Below are 13,991 nucleotides of genomic sequence, written 5' to 3' on the forward strand. Positions count from 1 at the left end.
ACAAGCTGGCTCATTGGATTCCACACTCTCTCCTTTTTTTATTGTAGATGACGGATTTGTATTTTAAACCACCTGGGATACTATATCCTCTTGAAAATGAGAGTCGAGAACGCCAAATGGACATTCAGTGCCTTTTATCTCCACAACAATACATCGGCGAAATGCTTTAGCTACGAGCTAACGTGATAGCATCGTGCTTTAACTGCATATAGAAACAAAAAAATAAACCCCTGACTGGAAGGATAGATAGAAAATCAACAATACTATTAAACCGTGGACATGTAAATACACGGTTAATGCTTTCCAGGCTGGCGAAGGTTAACGATGCTGTGCTAACGACGCCATTGAAGCTAACTTAGCAACTTAGCAACCGGACCGCACAGAGCTATGCTAAAAACATTAGCTCTCCACCTACGCCAGCCAGCCCTCATCTACTCATCAACACCCGTCCTCACCAGCGTTCCAGCGATCGGCAGAAGGACGAAGGACTTCATCCGATGCGTTTGGCGGCCCGGAGACGTAGGAAGTCAAGGTGAGGTTGCTGGCTAGCGCGGCTAGCGCGGCTAGCGCCGCTAGCGCGGCTAGCACTCCAACAAAGTCCTCCTGGTTGTGTTGCTGTAGTCCGCTGCTAATACACTGATCCCACCTACAACTGTCTTCTTTGCAGCCTTCATTGTTCATTAAACAAATTGCAAAAGATGTCCAGAATACTGTGGAATTATGAAATGAAAACAGAGCTTTTTGTATAGGATTCTACGGGTACCATAACTTCCGTTACTCTGACTTCGTCACGCGCATACGTCATCATACCGCGACGTTTCAGCCGGATATTTACCGGGAAGTTTTAAATGTCACTTTATAAGTTAACCCGGCCGTATTGGCATGTGTTGCAATGTTAAGATGTCATCATTGATATATAAACTATCAGACTGCGTGGTCGCTAGTAGTGGCTTTCAGTAGGCCTTTAAAATTCCACTTATGCATCCATTTCACAGCACATAACTGTGGTGCGTTCAAGAACTCTTGATTAAAGTTTAAAACACTAGTTTCTAAAGACAAGGGAGGCTTAACCCCAAATGCACTTATAATAATGTAATAATTATAGTAACAATGATATATAATATAATAATAATGATTTATATCAAACTCGTTGGCACTTTTTTGTTGAAAAAAAACCCCAACAACATTAAAAATAACTTAAAAACAATTTTGAAGTGTTTAAGAATATTTGAGGGAGTCTTTATCCCAATAAAAAAAGAGCTAAAGACGTCAGTGGTGGAAATGTTTGATGGAACACATTATTGATGAAAGAAAGACGTAATTATGTCAATATTTTCTGATCAGCAAGTACTTATCACTTTGGGAAGAAAGGTGGATCCAATGATGGCTCGTTGGGAGTGTTTACATGCAAGAGGGAACTAGTTTACAGTCACACATGTTCATCTGAAAATAGTCAAAAAGCTGAGTTGTAAAAAGATAGTTTTAACCAAGTGAAGTCAATAATGACTTTGTTAGTGCATGCAGACATAGTGAGTGTGAGTACGTGGGGTCGTGACCTTAGCTTTAGGGTGAGGTGGTAGTCCTTCAAGAGTCTAATGACAAGTCATTATGAAGACCTCAAAGTAAGTCTCATTTGTGTGCTGGATGTCCCCCAAATTGATGATTAAATATGATCCATCCAACAAGCATCGACTGTCAGTAAATGTCAAGATTCAACATTCATTGCAGCATTTTTCAGCTCAGTTTGGTTAATGTGACAGCAGGCCTCAGACGGCAGGAAAAAGCAGAAGATTTGAAGGCGGGCAGTGCACTGTAGCGTGCCTTCTTCTATCTAGATCACTGAGCACACCAATGTTGCCTTGGTGGAGTTGCTGCAGGCGCGCCTGTCTTGTGTCTCTGCCCTACTTTTCATCATTATTACACAATCTTCTCTCCTTTTGCTGTCCTATCAATCACAACAACATTCAGCCACTCGCCATACCATTTGTAGAAATACAGTCATATTCATTCCAACTGAAATAAGTCCGTTTCGGGAGTATAAAATGAAGTACTTACCAAATGTGCTCATCAATGGTACATTTTAGAAAGCTTTCATGAAATCTAACCTGGTAGAAAGAACTTATTCAAGTCTGCAGACAGCACTAGTTAGCAGGGATGTAGCCCACATTCATCACCTCATAGGTCAGGGATGTAGCCCACATTCATCACCTCATAGGTCAGGGATGTAGCCCACATTCATCACCTCATAGGTCAGGGATGTAGCCCACATTCATCACCTCATAGGTCAGGGATGTAGCCCACATTCATCACCTCATAGGTCAGGGATGTAGCCCACATTCATCACCTCATAGGTCAGGGATGTAGCCCACATTCATCACCTCATAGGTCAGGGATGTAGCCCACATTCATCACCTCATAGGTCAGGGATGTAGCCCACATTCATCACCTCATAGGTCAGGGATGTAGCCCACATTCATCACCTCATAGGTCAGGGATGTAGCCCACATTCATCACCTCATAGGTCAGGGATGTAGCCCACATTCATCACCTCATAGGTCAGGGATGTAGCCCACATTCATCACCTCATAGGTCAGGGATGTAGCCCACATTCATCACCTCATAGGTCAGGGATGTAGCCCACATTCATCACCTCATAGGTCAGGGATGTAGCTCACATTCATCACCTCATAGGTCAGGGATGTAGCCCACATTCATCACCTCATAGGTCAGGGATGTAGCCCACATTCATCACCTCGTAGGTCAGGGATGTAGCCCACATTCATCACCTCATAGGTCAGGGATGTAGCCCACATTCATCACCTCATAGGTCAGGGATGTAGCCCACATTCATCACCTTGTAAGTACCGACCGTGGATACTACTGGGTACCGACTCATATCACTTATAGGTACTGACCGTGGATACTACTGGGTACCGACTCATATCACTTATAGGTACTGACCGTGGATACTACTGGGTACCGACTCATATCACTTATAAGTACTGACCGTGGATACTACTGGGTACCGACTCATATCACTTATAGGTACTGACCGTGGATACTACTGGGTAACGACTCATATCACTTATAGGTACTGACCGTGGATACTACTGGGTACCGACTCATATCACTTATAGGTACTGACCGTGGATACTACTGGGTACCGACTCATATCACTTATAGGTACTGACCGTGGATACTACTGGGTACCGACTCATATCACTTATAAGTACTGGCCGTGGATACTACTGGGTACCGACTCATATCACTTATAGGTACTGACCGTGGATACTACTGGGTAACGACTCATATCACTTATAGGTACTGACCGTGGATACTACTGGGTACCGACTCATATCACTTATAGGTACTGACCGTGGATACTACTGGGTAACGACTCATATCACTTATAGGTACTGACCGTGGATACTACTGGGTACCGACTCATATCACTTATAGGTACTGACCGTGGATACTACTGGGTAGAGACTCATATCACTTATAAGTACTGACCGTGGATACTACTGGGTACCGACTCATATCACTTATAGGTACTGACCGTGGATACTACTGGGTAACGACTCATATCACTTATAGGTACTGACCGTGGATACTACTGGGTACCGACTCATATCACTTATAGGTACTGACCGTGGATACTACTGGGTACCGACTCATATCACTTATAGGTACTGACCGTGGATACTACTGGGTACCGACTCATATCACTTATAGGTACTGACCGTGGATACTACTGGGTACCGAGTCATATCACTTATAGGTACTGACCGTGGATACTACTGGGTACCGACTCATATCACTTATAGGTACTGACCGTGGATACTACTGGGTACCGACTCATATCACTTATAGGTACTGACCGTGGATACTACTGGGTACCGACTCATATCACTTATAGGTACTGACCGTGGATACTACTGGGTACCGACTCATTTCACTTATAGGTACTGACCGTGGATACTACTGGGTACCGACTCATATCACTTATAGGTACTGACCGTGGATACTACTGGGTACCGACTCATATCACTTATAGGTACTGACCGTGGATACTACTGGGTACCGACTCATATCACTTGTAGGTATTTTGAAGTCAATTGGAAATGTTATTGGGAGCCAGTAGAGCTGTTGTAGGACACGGGTGGTGTGGTGGATGGACGAATGGATGGTGTAGGACAGGGGTGGTGTGGTGGATGGAGGAAGGAGTGGCCCAAGGACGGAGCCCTGGGGCACACCTGAAGTGATGGGAGAAGGATGGGATGTGAAGGATCGGAGTTGAATGAACTGAGTGTGGCCTGTGAGGTAAGATCTAAACCAGTTTAGTGTGGCCTGTGAGGTAAGATCTAAACCAGTTTAGTGTGGCCTGCGAGGTAAGATCTAAACCAGTTTAGTGTGACCTGTGAGGTAAGATCTAAACCAGTTACTTTGGCCTGTGAGGTAAGATCTAAACCAGTTGAGTGTGACCTGTGAGGTAAGATCTAAACCAAATACTTTGGCCTGTGAGGTAAGATCTAAACCAGTTGAGTGTGGCCTGCGAGGTAAGATCTAAACCAGTTTAGTGTGACCTGTGAGGTAAGATCTAAACCAGTTACTTTGGCCTGTGAGGTAAGATCTAAACCAGTTGAGTGTGGCCTGCGAGGTAAGATCTAAACCAGTTTAGTGTGACCTGTGAGGTAAGATCTAAACCAGTTACTTTGGCCTGTGAGGTAAGATCTAAACCAGTTGAGTGTGACCTGTGAGGTAAGATCTAAACCAGTTACTTTGGCCTGTGAGGTAAGATCTAAACCAGTTGAGTGTGGCCTGTGAGGTAAGATCTAAACCAGTTTAGTGTGGCCTGTGAGGTAAGATCTAAACCAGTTGAGTGTGGCCTGCGAGGTAAGATCTAAACCAGTTTAGTGTTGCCTGTGAGGTAAGATCTAAACCAGTTTAGTGTGGCCTGCGAGGTAAGATCTAAACCAGTTTAGTGTGACCTGCGAGGTAAGATCTAAACCAGTTTAGTGTGACCTGCGAGGTAAGATCCAAACCAGTTGAGTGTGGCCTGCGAGGTAAGATCTAAACCAGTTTAGTGTTGCCTGTGAGGTAAGATCTAAACCAGTTTAGTGTGGCCTGCGAGGTAAGATCTAAACCAGTTTAGTGTGACCTGCGAGGTAAGATCTAAACCAGTTTAGTGTGACCTGCGAGGTAAGATCTAAACCAGTTTAGTTTGGCCTGTGAGATAAGATCCAAACCAGTTTAGTGTGACCTGTGAGGTAAGATCTAAACCAGTTACTTTGGCCTGCGAGGTAAGATCTAAACCAGTTTGGGTGCTGTGGAGTGCCAGACTGGAAGTGTTCATACCAGTTGTTAAGTGATAAGTGGCGCTGGAGTTGAGTAGCAACTGTTTTCTTTAATGCGACTGTTCTTAGCTGATAATGAATCCAGGATCAATGATATCAGAAACTGTAGTTCTTTTTAAATGATAGTGAATCCAGGATAAATGATGTAGTATTTATTCAATGCTAATGAGTTCAGGATGAATGATATCAGAAACTGCAGTACTTTTTAAAGGATAGTGAATCCAAGACAAATGATATCAGAACAGTACTATCGTGGTCACATGGTTATGTGCGGGTTGTCCTCCCATGATGCAACAGGAAACTCAAGGTGCAGGTGAGACAATGATTTATGAAAACATGAAAAAGTACACAAAGACTAGCGTGCCGATCGCACGAGAAGCTAAGCTAAGGAAATAGCTAGCACAGAAGCTTAGCATTAAAGCTTAGGTCAGGAATCCTAGGAAGAGGCGTGGTAAGTGTTGTGTGCAAGTACACAAGACAGGAATAAGTAGCTCTCTGATTAGTGACCAGGAGCAGGTGAGTGTTCCCAACACTAATCAGAGGCAGGTCAAACTAATCAGCACCCATGGCAACCAAAACACAAACCCAGGGGTGCTGAAAACAGAAGTGAGGAGTCAAACTAACGGAACAAAACATGATCAGAACAGCTGCAGTGAATAAACATCATGGACTAACACAAGAGGAGATGTGGAATAGCAATTAGCATTCCAGTGGTGGTGTGAAGAGCAGCAAGACTGGGAATAGAAGCATCAGACTGGGAATAGGAGCATCAGACTGGGAATAGGAGTAGTAGACTGGGAATAGGAGCATCAGACTGGGAATAGGAGTAGTAGACTAGGAATAGGAGCATCAGACTGGGAATAGGAGTAGTAGACTAGGAATAGGAGTAGTACACTAGGAATAGGAGTAGTAGACTAGGAATAGGAGCATCATACTGGGAATAGGAGTAGTAGACTAGGAATAGGAGTAGTAGACTGGGAATAGGAGTAGTAGACTAGGAATAGGAGCATCAGACTGGGAATATGAGTAGTAGACTAGGAATAGGAGTAGTAGACTGGGAATAGGAGTAGTAGACTAGGAATAGGAGTAGTAGACTAGGAATAGGAGTAGTAGACTAGGAATAGGAGCATCAGACTGGGAATAGGAGTAGTAGACTAGGAATAGGAGGAGTAGACTGGGAATAGGAGTAGTAGACTAGGAATAGGAGTAGTAGACTAGGAATAGGAGCATCAGACTGGGAATAGGAGCATCAGACTGGGAATAGGAGTAGTAGACTAGGAATAGGAGTAGTAGACTGGGAATAGGAGTAGTAGACTAGGAATAGGAGTAGTAGACTAGGAATAGGAGCATCAGACTGGGAATAGGAGTAGTAGACTAGGAATAGGAGTAGTAGACTGGGAATAGGAGCATCAGACTGGGAATAGGAGTAGTAGACTAGGAATAGGAGTAGTAGACTGGGAATAGGAGTAGTAGACTAGGAATAGGAGTAGTAGACTAGGAATAGGAGCATCAGACTGGGAATAGGAGTAGTAGACTAGGAATAGGAGTAGTAGACTAGGAATAGGAGTAGTAGACTGGGAATAGGAGTAGTAGACTAGGAATAGGAGCAGTAGACTGGGAATAGGAGTAGTAGACTAGGAATAGGAGCAGTAGACTGGGAATAGGAGTAGTAGACTAGGAATAGGAGCAGTAGACTGGGAATAGGAGTAGTAGACTAGGAATAGGAGTAGTAGACTGGGAATAGGAGTAGTAGACTAGGAATAGGAGCAGTAGACTGGGAATAGGAGTAGTAGACTAGGAATAGGAGTAGTAGACTGGGAATAGGAGTAGTAGACTGGGAATAGGAGTAGTAGACTGGGAATAGGAGTAGTAGACTAGGAATAGGAGCATCACAGACAGTCCACAATTAAACCCAGTCCACTGCACGTCTTGGCTCCGCCCCCCTGAGGAGGAGGAGGAGGAGGCACATGATCCACGCTGCGTGATGATCATCACATCCACGCACAGCCGCCAGTGGAATTGTAGTAGTAGTAGTTCTCTCTCCTTTTCTTTCATGGATTCACCTTTTCTCTGGAATATTGCTCTGTCCCGTCGCGGTAAGTAAGTACGTGTGTGTGTGTGTGTGTGTGTGTGTGTGTGTGTGTGTGTGCGTGTGTGTGTGCGTGGGTGCGTGTGCGTGGGGGAGAAGCAAGGTGGCTATTGTCTGTCACTTGGCTGCATCCAGCAAATAGACGGTGTTCACTACATGATACTCGACCAGCATCCAGCAAATAGACGGTGTTCACTAGATGATACACGACCAGCATCCAGCAAATAGACGGTGTTCACTCATGCTGGGGACGTGTGGAGCAGACAGACAGATAAACACCTGTCTGTCTGTCTGTCTGTCTGTCTGTCTGTCTGTCTGTCTGTCTGTCTGTCTGTCTGTCTGTCTGTCTGTCTGTCTGTCTGTCCACTTACACGCCCTGAACATGATTAGCGTGATTGCTGATTTCCACGCGTGGACTTCACGACCCTGACGGGGATTTAGTGAACATTTGTCTCCTTTTTGTGTTGCTGCTGCACAATGAACATGATCATCTTATCTTACATCTCAATGTTATTATTCCTTAATATTCCTCTTTATTATTCCTTAATGTTCCTCTTTATTATTCCTTAACGTTGGCCTTTATTATTCCTTATTATTCCATAATGTTAGTCTTTATTATTCCTTATTATTCCTTAATGTTGCTCTTTATTATTCCTTATTATTCCATAATGTTAGTCTTTATTATTCCTTAATGTTCCTTAATGTTGGTCTTTATTATTCCTTAATGTTGCTCTTTATTATTTCTTAATATTCCTAAATGTTGCTCTTTAGTATTCCTTTTATTATTCCTTAGTGTTGCTCTTTATTATTCCTTAATGTTGCTCTTTATTATTCCTTATTATTCCTTAATGTTCCTTAATGTTGCTCTTTATTATTCCTTATTATTCCTTAATGTTCCTTAATGTTGGTCTTTATTATTCCTTATTATTCATTAATGTTAGTCTTTATTATTCCTTAATGTTCCTTAATGTTGCTCTTTATTATTCCTTAATGTTCCTTAATGTTGCTCTTTATTATTCCTTAATGTTACTTAATGTTGCTCTTTATTATTCCTTATTATTCCTTAATGTTCCTTAATGTTGGTCTTTATTATTCCTTATTATTCATTAATGTTAGTCTTTATTATTCCTTAATGTTCCTTAATGTTGGTCTTTATTATTCCTTAATGTTGCTCTTTATTATTCCTTTTATTATTCCTTAATGTTCTCTTTATTATTCCTTATTATTCCTTAATGTTAGTCTTTATTATTCCTTATTATTCCTTAATGTTGCTCTTTATTATTCCTTATTATTCCTTAATGTTGCTCTTTATTATTCCTTGTATTATTCCTTAATGTTGCTCTTTATTATTCCTTATTATTCATTAATGTTAGTCTTTATTATTCCTTAATGTTCCTTAAGGTTGGTCTTTATTATTCCTTAATGTTGCTCTTTATTATTCCTTATTATTCATTAATGTTAGTCTTTATTATTCCTTAATGTTCCTTAATGTTAGTCTTTATTATTCCTTAATGTTCCTTAATGTTGGTCTTTATTATTCCTTAATGTTGCTCTTTATTATTCCTTGTATTATTCCTTAATGTTGCTCTTTATTATCCCTTATTATTCCTTAATGTTGCTCTTTATTATTCCTTAATGTTGCTCTTTATTATTCCTTGTATTATTCCTTAATGTTGCTCTTTATTATTCCTTATTATTCATTAATGTTAGTCTTTATTATTCCTTAATGTTCCTTAATGTTGGTCTTTATTATTCCTTAATGTTGCTCTTTATTATTCCTTAATGTTGCTCTTTATTATCCCTTATTATTCCTTAATGTTGCTCTTTATTATTCCTTATTATTCCTTAATGTTGCTCTTTATTATTCCTTCTGAGTGGTCAACATGATGCAGAACATCACATTTAAACATTTAAGCATCACATTTAAACAGTGAGGTGTGAATTATGTGATAAATAACTGCATTTTCCTGTCCCTCCGAGGTCACAACATTAGGTACACCTGCACACTATAACCACATGCAAATTTACATTTATATATATATATATATATATATATATATATATATATATATATATATATATATATATATATATAATAGTGAACATACATTTTCCTGAGGGAACTCTCCTGAAGGAATCAATAAAGTACTATCTATCTATCTATCCATCTATACTTACAGTTTGCAATCTAGTCAAATGATATGAAAGCATTTGTGAACAACAAAGCTGATGATGTATCACATAATACACCGTAGGCTTAGGCCAAAGACTCATATGTAATTGACAAAAACACATGTACGTACTATTATGATGTGCTAAAATAAACTAAATGAATAATGAATATGTTTCTTAACTAAACTGTGAATAACATTAAAGAGCAAATGAAAATCCAGCTTCACCACTTTAGTCATCATTTTTGCGCTAAAGAGACTTCTTAATGACTTTAGCTCCAGACTTCTTCTGTTTGTTTCATGTTGTCATTACTGCCACAAGTGGTGGACAAGTGCATTACAACTAAGTACAGCTGCGGCCATACGGACCACAGCTGACAAACACATATTTTATTGTGGGCCTCTAGGGGGCGCTCGCGGCCCAACAATGAGATGGGTAGGTTACTCAACCTTGCCCATGGTTGAGTAACACTGCTTAGCTTTAATGTGCATTTTAGGGAAAATCCTTGATTTGTTTGCTTGCCATAACCTTCATTTTATTTCTAATAAATGCACATCATCAACATTGAAATTGCACTTTTAAAGTATCAATATGAAAATAATATACAGTAACAGTTATAATATACAGTAATAACAATAATACACAGTAATAACAATAATATAGAGTAATAACAATAATGTACAGTAATAACAACAATCTACAGTAATAACAATAATGTACAGTAATAACAGTAATATAGAGTAATAACAATAATATAGGGTAATCTACAGTTTGTCCTGCAATTGTCAAATGACCTGTTGGTGCCGACACTAACTGAGAAGATGATGTAAAGTAAGGATGTCCAAAGTGTGGCCCGTGGGAAACGTCAGTTTCAACAACCTGCGACATCTTCTGCAGACAAGATAAACATGTTTCAAATGACAAGACAATCAAATGAACAAAAAAAGGAATATCGGAATCAGAACAATTTCAGCCCCAGCAGAAAACTAAAATGGTTATTGTCTTCTACCTGCTGTTTGATGCACATACTGTATGTATACTGTATGTATACTGTACGTATACTGTATGTATACTTTTCTTGCAACATATGCTAACATTTGGAGTGTAAAAATGATATTAATGATGGTTGCATGTTATTAAATAATAATAATACAAATAATGAATTACACTACATTGTATATGGACGCCTGGATGCAGAGACGGTAGGCAAGTGCAGAAAATAAGCTGTCTTTATTAGGGAAATGTAGGTCATTCAACAACAAAGATGAGCACAAATGGAAAGCAGGCGTATGAAGTACAAGGCGAGTAAAGGCACGACGCTGAGGTCCATAGCAACATGATCCAGGCAACCAGGCACAGGTGCTCCCTAATTGCTAATCAGGCACAGGTGCTCCCTAATTGCTAACCAGGCACAGGTGCTCCCTAATTGCTAATCAGGCACAGGTGCTCCCTAATTGCTAACCAGGCACAGGTGCTCCCTAATTGCTAACCAGGCACAGGTGCTCCCTAATTGCTAATCAGGCACACGTGCTCCCTAATTGCTAACAAGGCACAGGTGCTCCCTAATTGCTAATCAGGCACACGTGCTCCCTAATTGCTAACCAGGCACACGTGCTCCCTATTTGCTAACCAGGCACAGGTGCTCCCTAATTGCTAATCAGGCACACGTGCTCCCTAATTGCTAACCAGGCACACGTGCTCCCTAATTGCTAACCAGGCACACGTGCTCCCTAATTGCTAACCAGGCACAGGTGCTCCCTAATTGCTAACCAGGCACAGGTGCTCCCTAATTGCTAACCAGGCACACGTGCTCCCTAATTGCTAACCAGGCACACGTGCTCCCTAATTGCTAACCAGGCACAGGTGCTCCCTAATTGCTAATCAGGCACAGGTGCTCCCTAATTGCTAACCAGGCACAGGTGCTCCCTAATTGCTAACCAGGCACAGGTGCTCCCTAATTGCTAACCAGGCACACGTGCTCCCTAATTGCTAACCAGGCACAGGTGCTCCCTAATTGCTAACCAGGCACAGGTGCTCCCTAATTGCTAACCAGGCACACGTGCTCCCTAATTGCTAACCAGGCACACGTGCTCCCTAATTGCTAACCAGGCACAGGTGCTCCCTAATTGCTAATCAGGCACAGGTGCTCCCTAATTGCTAACCAGGCACAGGTGCTCCCTAATTGCTAACCAGGCACAGGTGCTCCCTAATTGCTAACCAGGCACAGGTGCTCCCTAATTGCTAACCAGGCACAGGTGCTCCCTAATTGCTAACCAGGCACAGGTGCTCCCTAATTGCTAACCAGGCACAGGTGCTCCCTAATTGCTAACCAGGCACAGGTGCTCCCTAATTGCTAACCAGGCACAGGTGCTCCGTAATTGCTAACCAGGCACAGGTGCTCCCTGGGGTGGTATAGCTCGGTTGGTAGAGCAGCCGTGCCAGTAACTTGAGGGTTGCAGGTTCGATCCCCGCTTCCGCCGTCCTAGTCACTGCCGTTGTGTCCTTGGGCAAGACACTTTACCCACCTGCTCCCAGTGCCACCCACACTGCTTTAAATGTAACTTACATATTGGCTTTCACTATGTAAAGCGCTTTGAGTCACTTGAGAAAAAGCGCTATATAAATGTAATTCACTTCACTTCACTCCCTAATTGCTAATCAGGCACAGGTGCTCCCTAATTGCTAACCAGGCACACGTGCTCCCTAATTGCTAACCAGGCACACGTGCTCCCTAATTGCTAACCAGGCACAGGTGCTCCCTAATTGCTAATCAGGCACAGGTGCTCCCTAATTGCTAACCAGGCACAGGTGCTCCCTAATTGCTAACCAGGCACAGGTGCTCCCTAATTGCTAACCAGGCACAGGTGCTCCCTAATTGCTAACCAGGCACAGGTGCTCCCTAATTGCTAACCAGGCACAGGTGCTCCCTAATTGCTAACCAGGCACAGGTGCTCCCTAATTGCTAACCAGGCACAGGTGCTCCCTAATTGCTAACCAGGCACAGGTGCTCCGTAATTGCTAACCAGGCACAGGTGCTCCCTGGGGTGGTATAGCTCGGTTGGTAGAGCAGCCGTGCCAGTAACTTGAGGGTTGCAGGTTCGATCCCCGCTTCCGCCGTCCTAGTCACTGCCGTTGTGTCCTTGGGCAAGACACTTTACCCACCTGCTCCCAGTGCCACCCACACTGCTTTAAATGTAACTTACATATTGGCTTTCACTATGTAAAGCGCTTTGAGTCACTTGAGAAAAAGCGCTATATAAATGTAATTCACTTCACTTCACTCCCTAATTGCTAATCAGGCACAGGTGCTCCCTAATTGCTAATCAGGCACAGGTGCTCCCTAGTTGCTAATCAGGCACAGGTGCTCCCTAATTGCTAATCAGGCACAGGTGCTCCCTAATTGCTAATCAGGCACAGGTGACAGCGCTCAGACCACAGAGTGGTAGCAACAGAAAGTGGCATGAAAACTAAATAGGAATGGAAATAGTTTAGTGTGCATGCATCTACCTTGAATTGTGTGTGTGTGTGTGTGTGTGTGTGTGTGTGTGTGTGTGTGTGTGTGTGTGTGTGTGTGTTTGACGACAGGTATTAATAAACACATCAGGAGAGCCTGTCAACAAGAAGTATGAATATGAGACTGTAGTGAGCGCCATCATGAATATGAGACTGTAGTGAGCGCCATCATGAATATGACACTGTAGTGAGTGCCATCATGAATATGAGACTGTAGTGAGCGCCATCATGAATATGAGACTGTAGTGAGCGCCATCATGAATATGAGACTGTAGTGAGCACCAGCCATCATGAATATGAGACTGTAGTGAACGCCATCATGAATATGAGACTGTAGTGAGCGCCATCATGAATATGAGACTGTAGTGAGCGCCATCATGAATATGACACTGTAGTGAGTGCCATCATGAATATGAGACTGTAGTGAGCACCAGCCATCATGAATATGAGACTGTAGTGAGCGCCATCATGAATATGAGACTGTACTGAGCGCCATCATGAATATGAGACTGTAGTGAGCACCAGCCATCATGAATATGAGACTGTAGTGAGCGCCAGCCATCATGAATATGAGACTGTAGTGAGCGCCATCATGAATATGAGACTGTAGTGAGCGCCATCATGAATATGAGACTGTAGTGAGCGCCAGCCATCATGAATATGAGACTGTAGTGAGCGCCATCATGAATATGAGACTGTAGTGAGCGCCATCATGAATATGACACTGTAGTGAGTGCCATCATGAATATGAGACTGTAGTGAGCGCCATCATGAATATGAGACTGTAGTGAGCGCCATCATGAATATGAGACTGTAGTGAGCGCCATCATGAATATGAGACTGTAGTGAGCACCAGCCAT

General features: G+C 42.4%; 1 protein-coding gene across 3 annotated transcripts in view; it reads left to right on the forward strand.

The window, feature by feature from the left end:
• The window catches only part of LOC133638809 (phospholipid phosphatase-related protein type 1-like), a 165,043-nt gene that overhangs the window by 45,999 nt on the left and 105,053 nt on the right, over positions 1-13,991 (forward strand). For 2 of the 3 annotated variants that reach the window (XM_062031782.1, XM_062031784.1), the window contains exon 1: positions 7,319-7,453. The exons of the other annotated variant lie outside the window; for it this stretch is intronic. The gene's annotated coding sequence lies outside the window, so the exon portion shown is untranslated. Of the gene's footprint in view, positions 1-7,318; positions 7,454-13,991 lie in introns of those variants that run through there. 3 annotated transcript variants of the gene reach the window in all.

This window comes from Entelurus aequoreus, linkage group LG21 (assembly GCF_033978785.1).
Source record: "Entelurus aequoreus isolate RoL-2023_Sb linkage group LG21, RoL_Eaeq_v1.1, whole genome shotgun sequence".
NCBI classification, from domain to species: Eukaryota; Metazoa; Chordata; class Actinopteri; order Syngnathiformes; family Syngnathidae; genus Entelurus; species Entelurus aequoreus.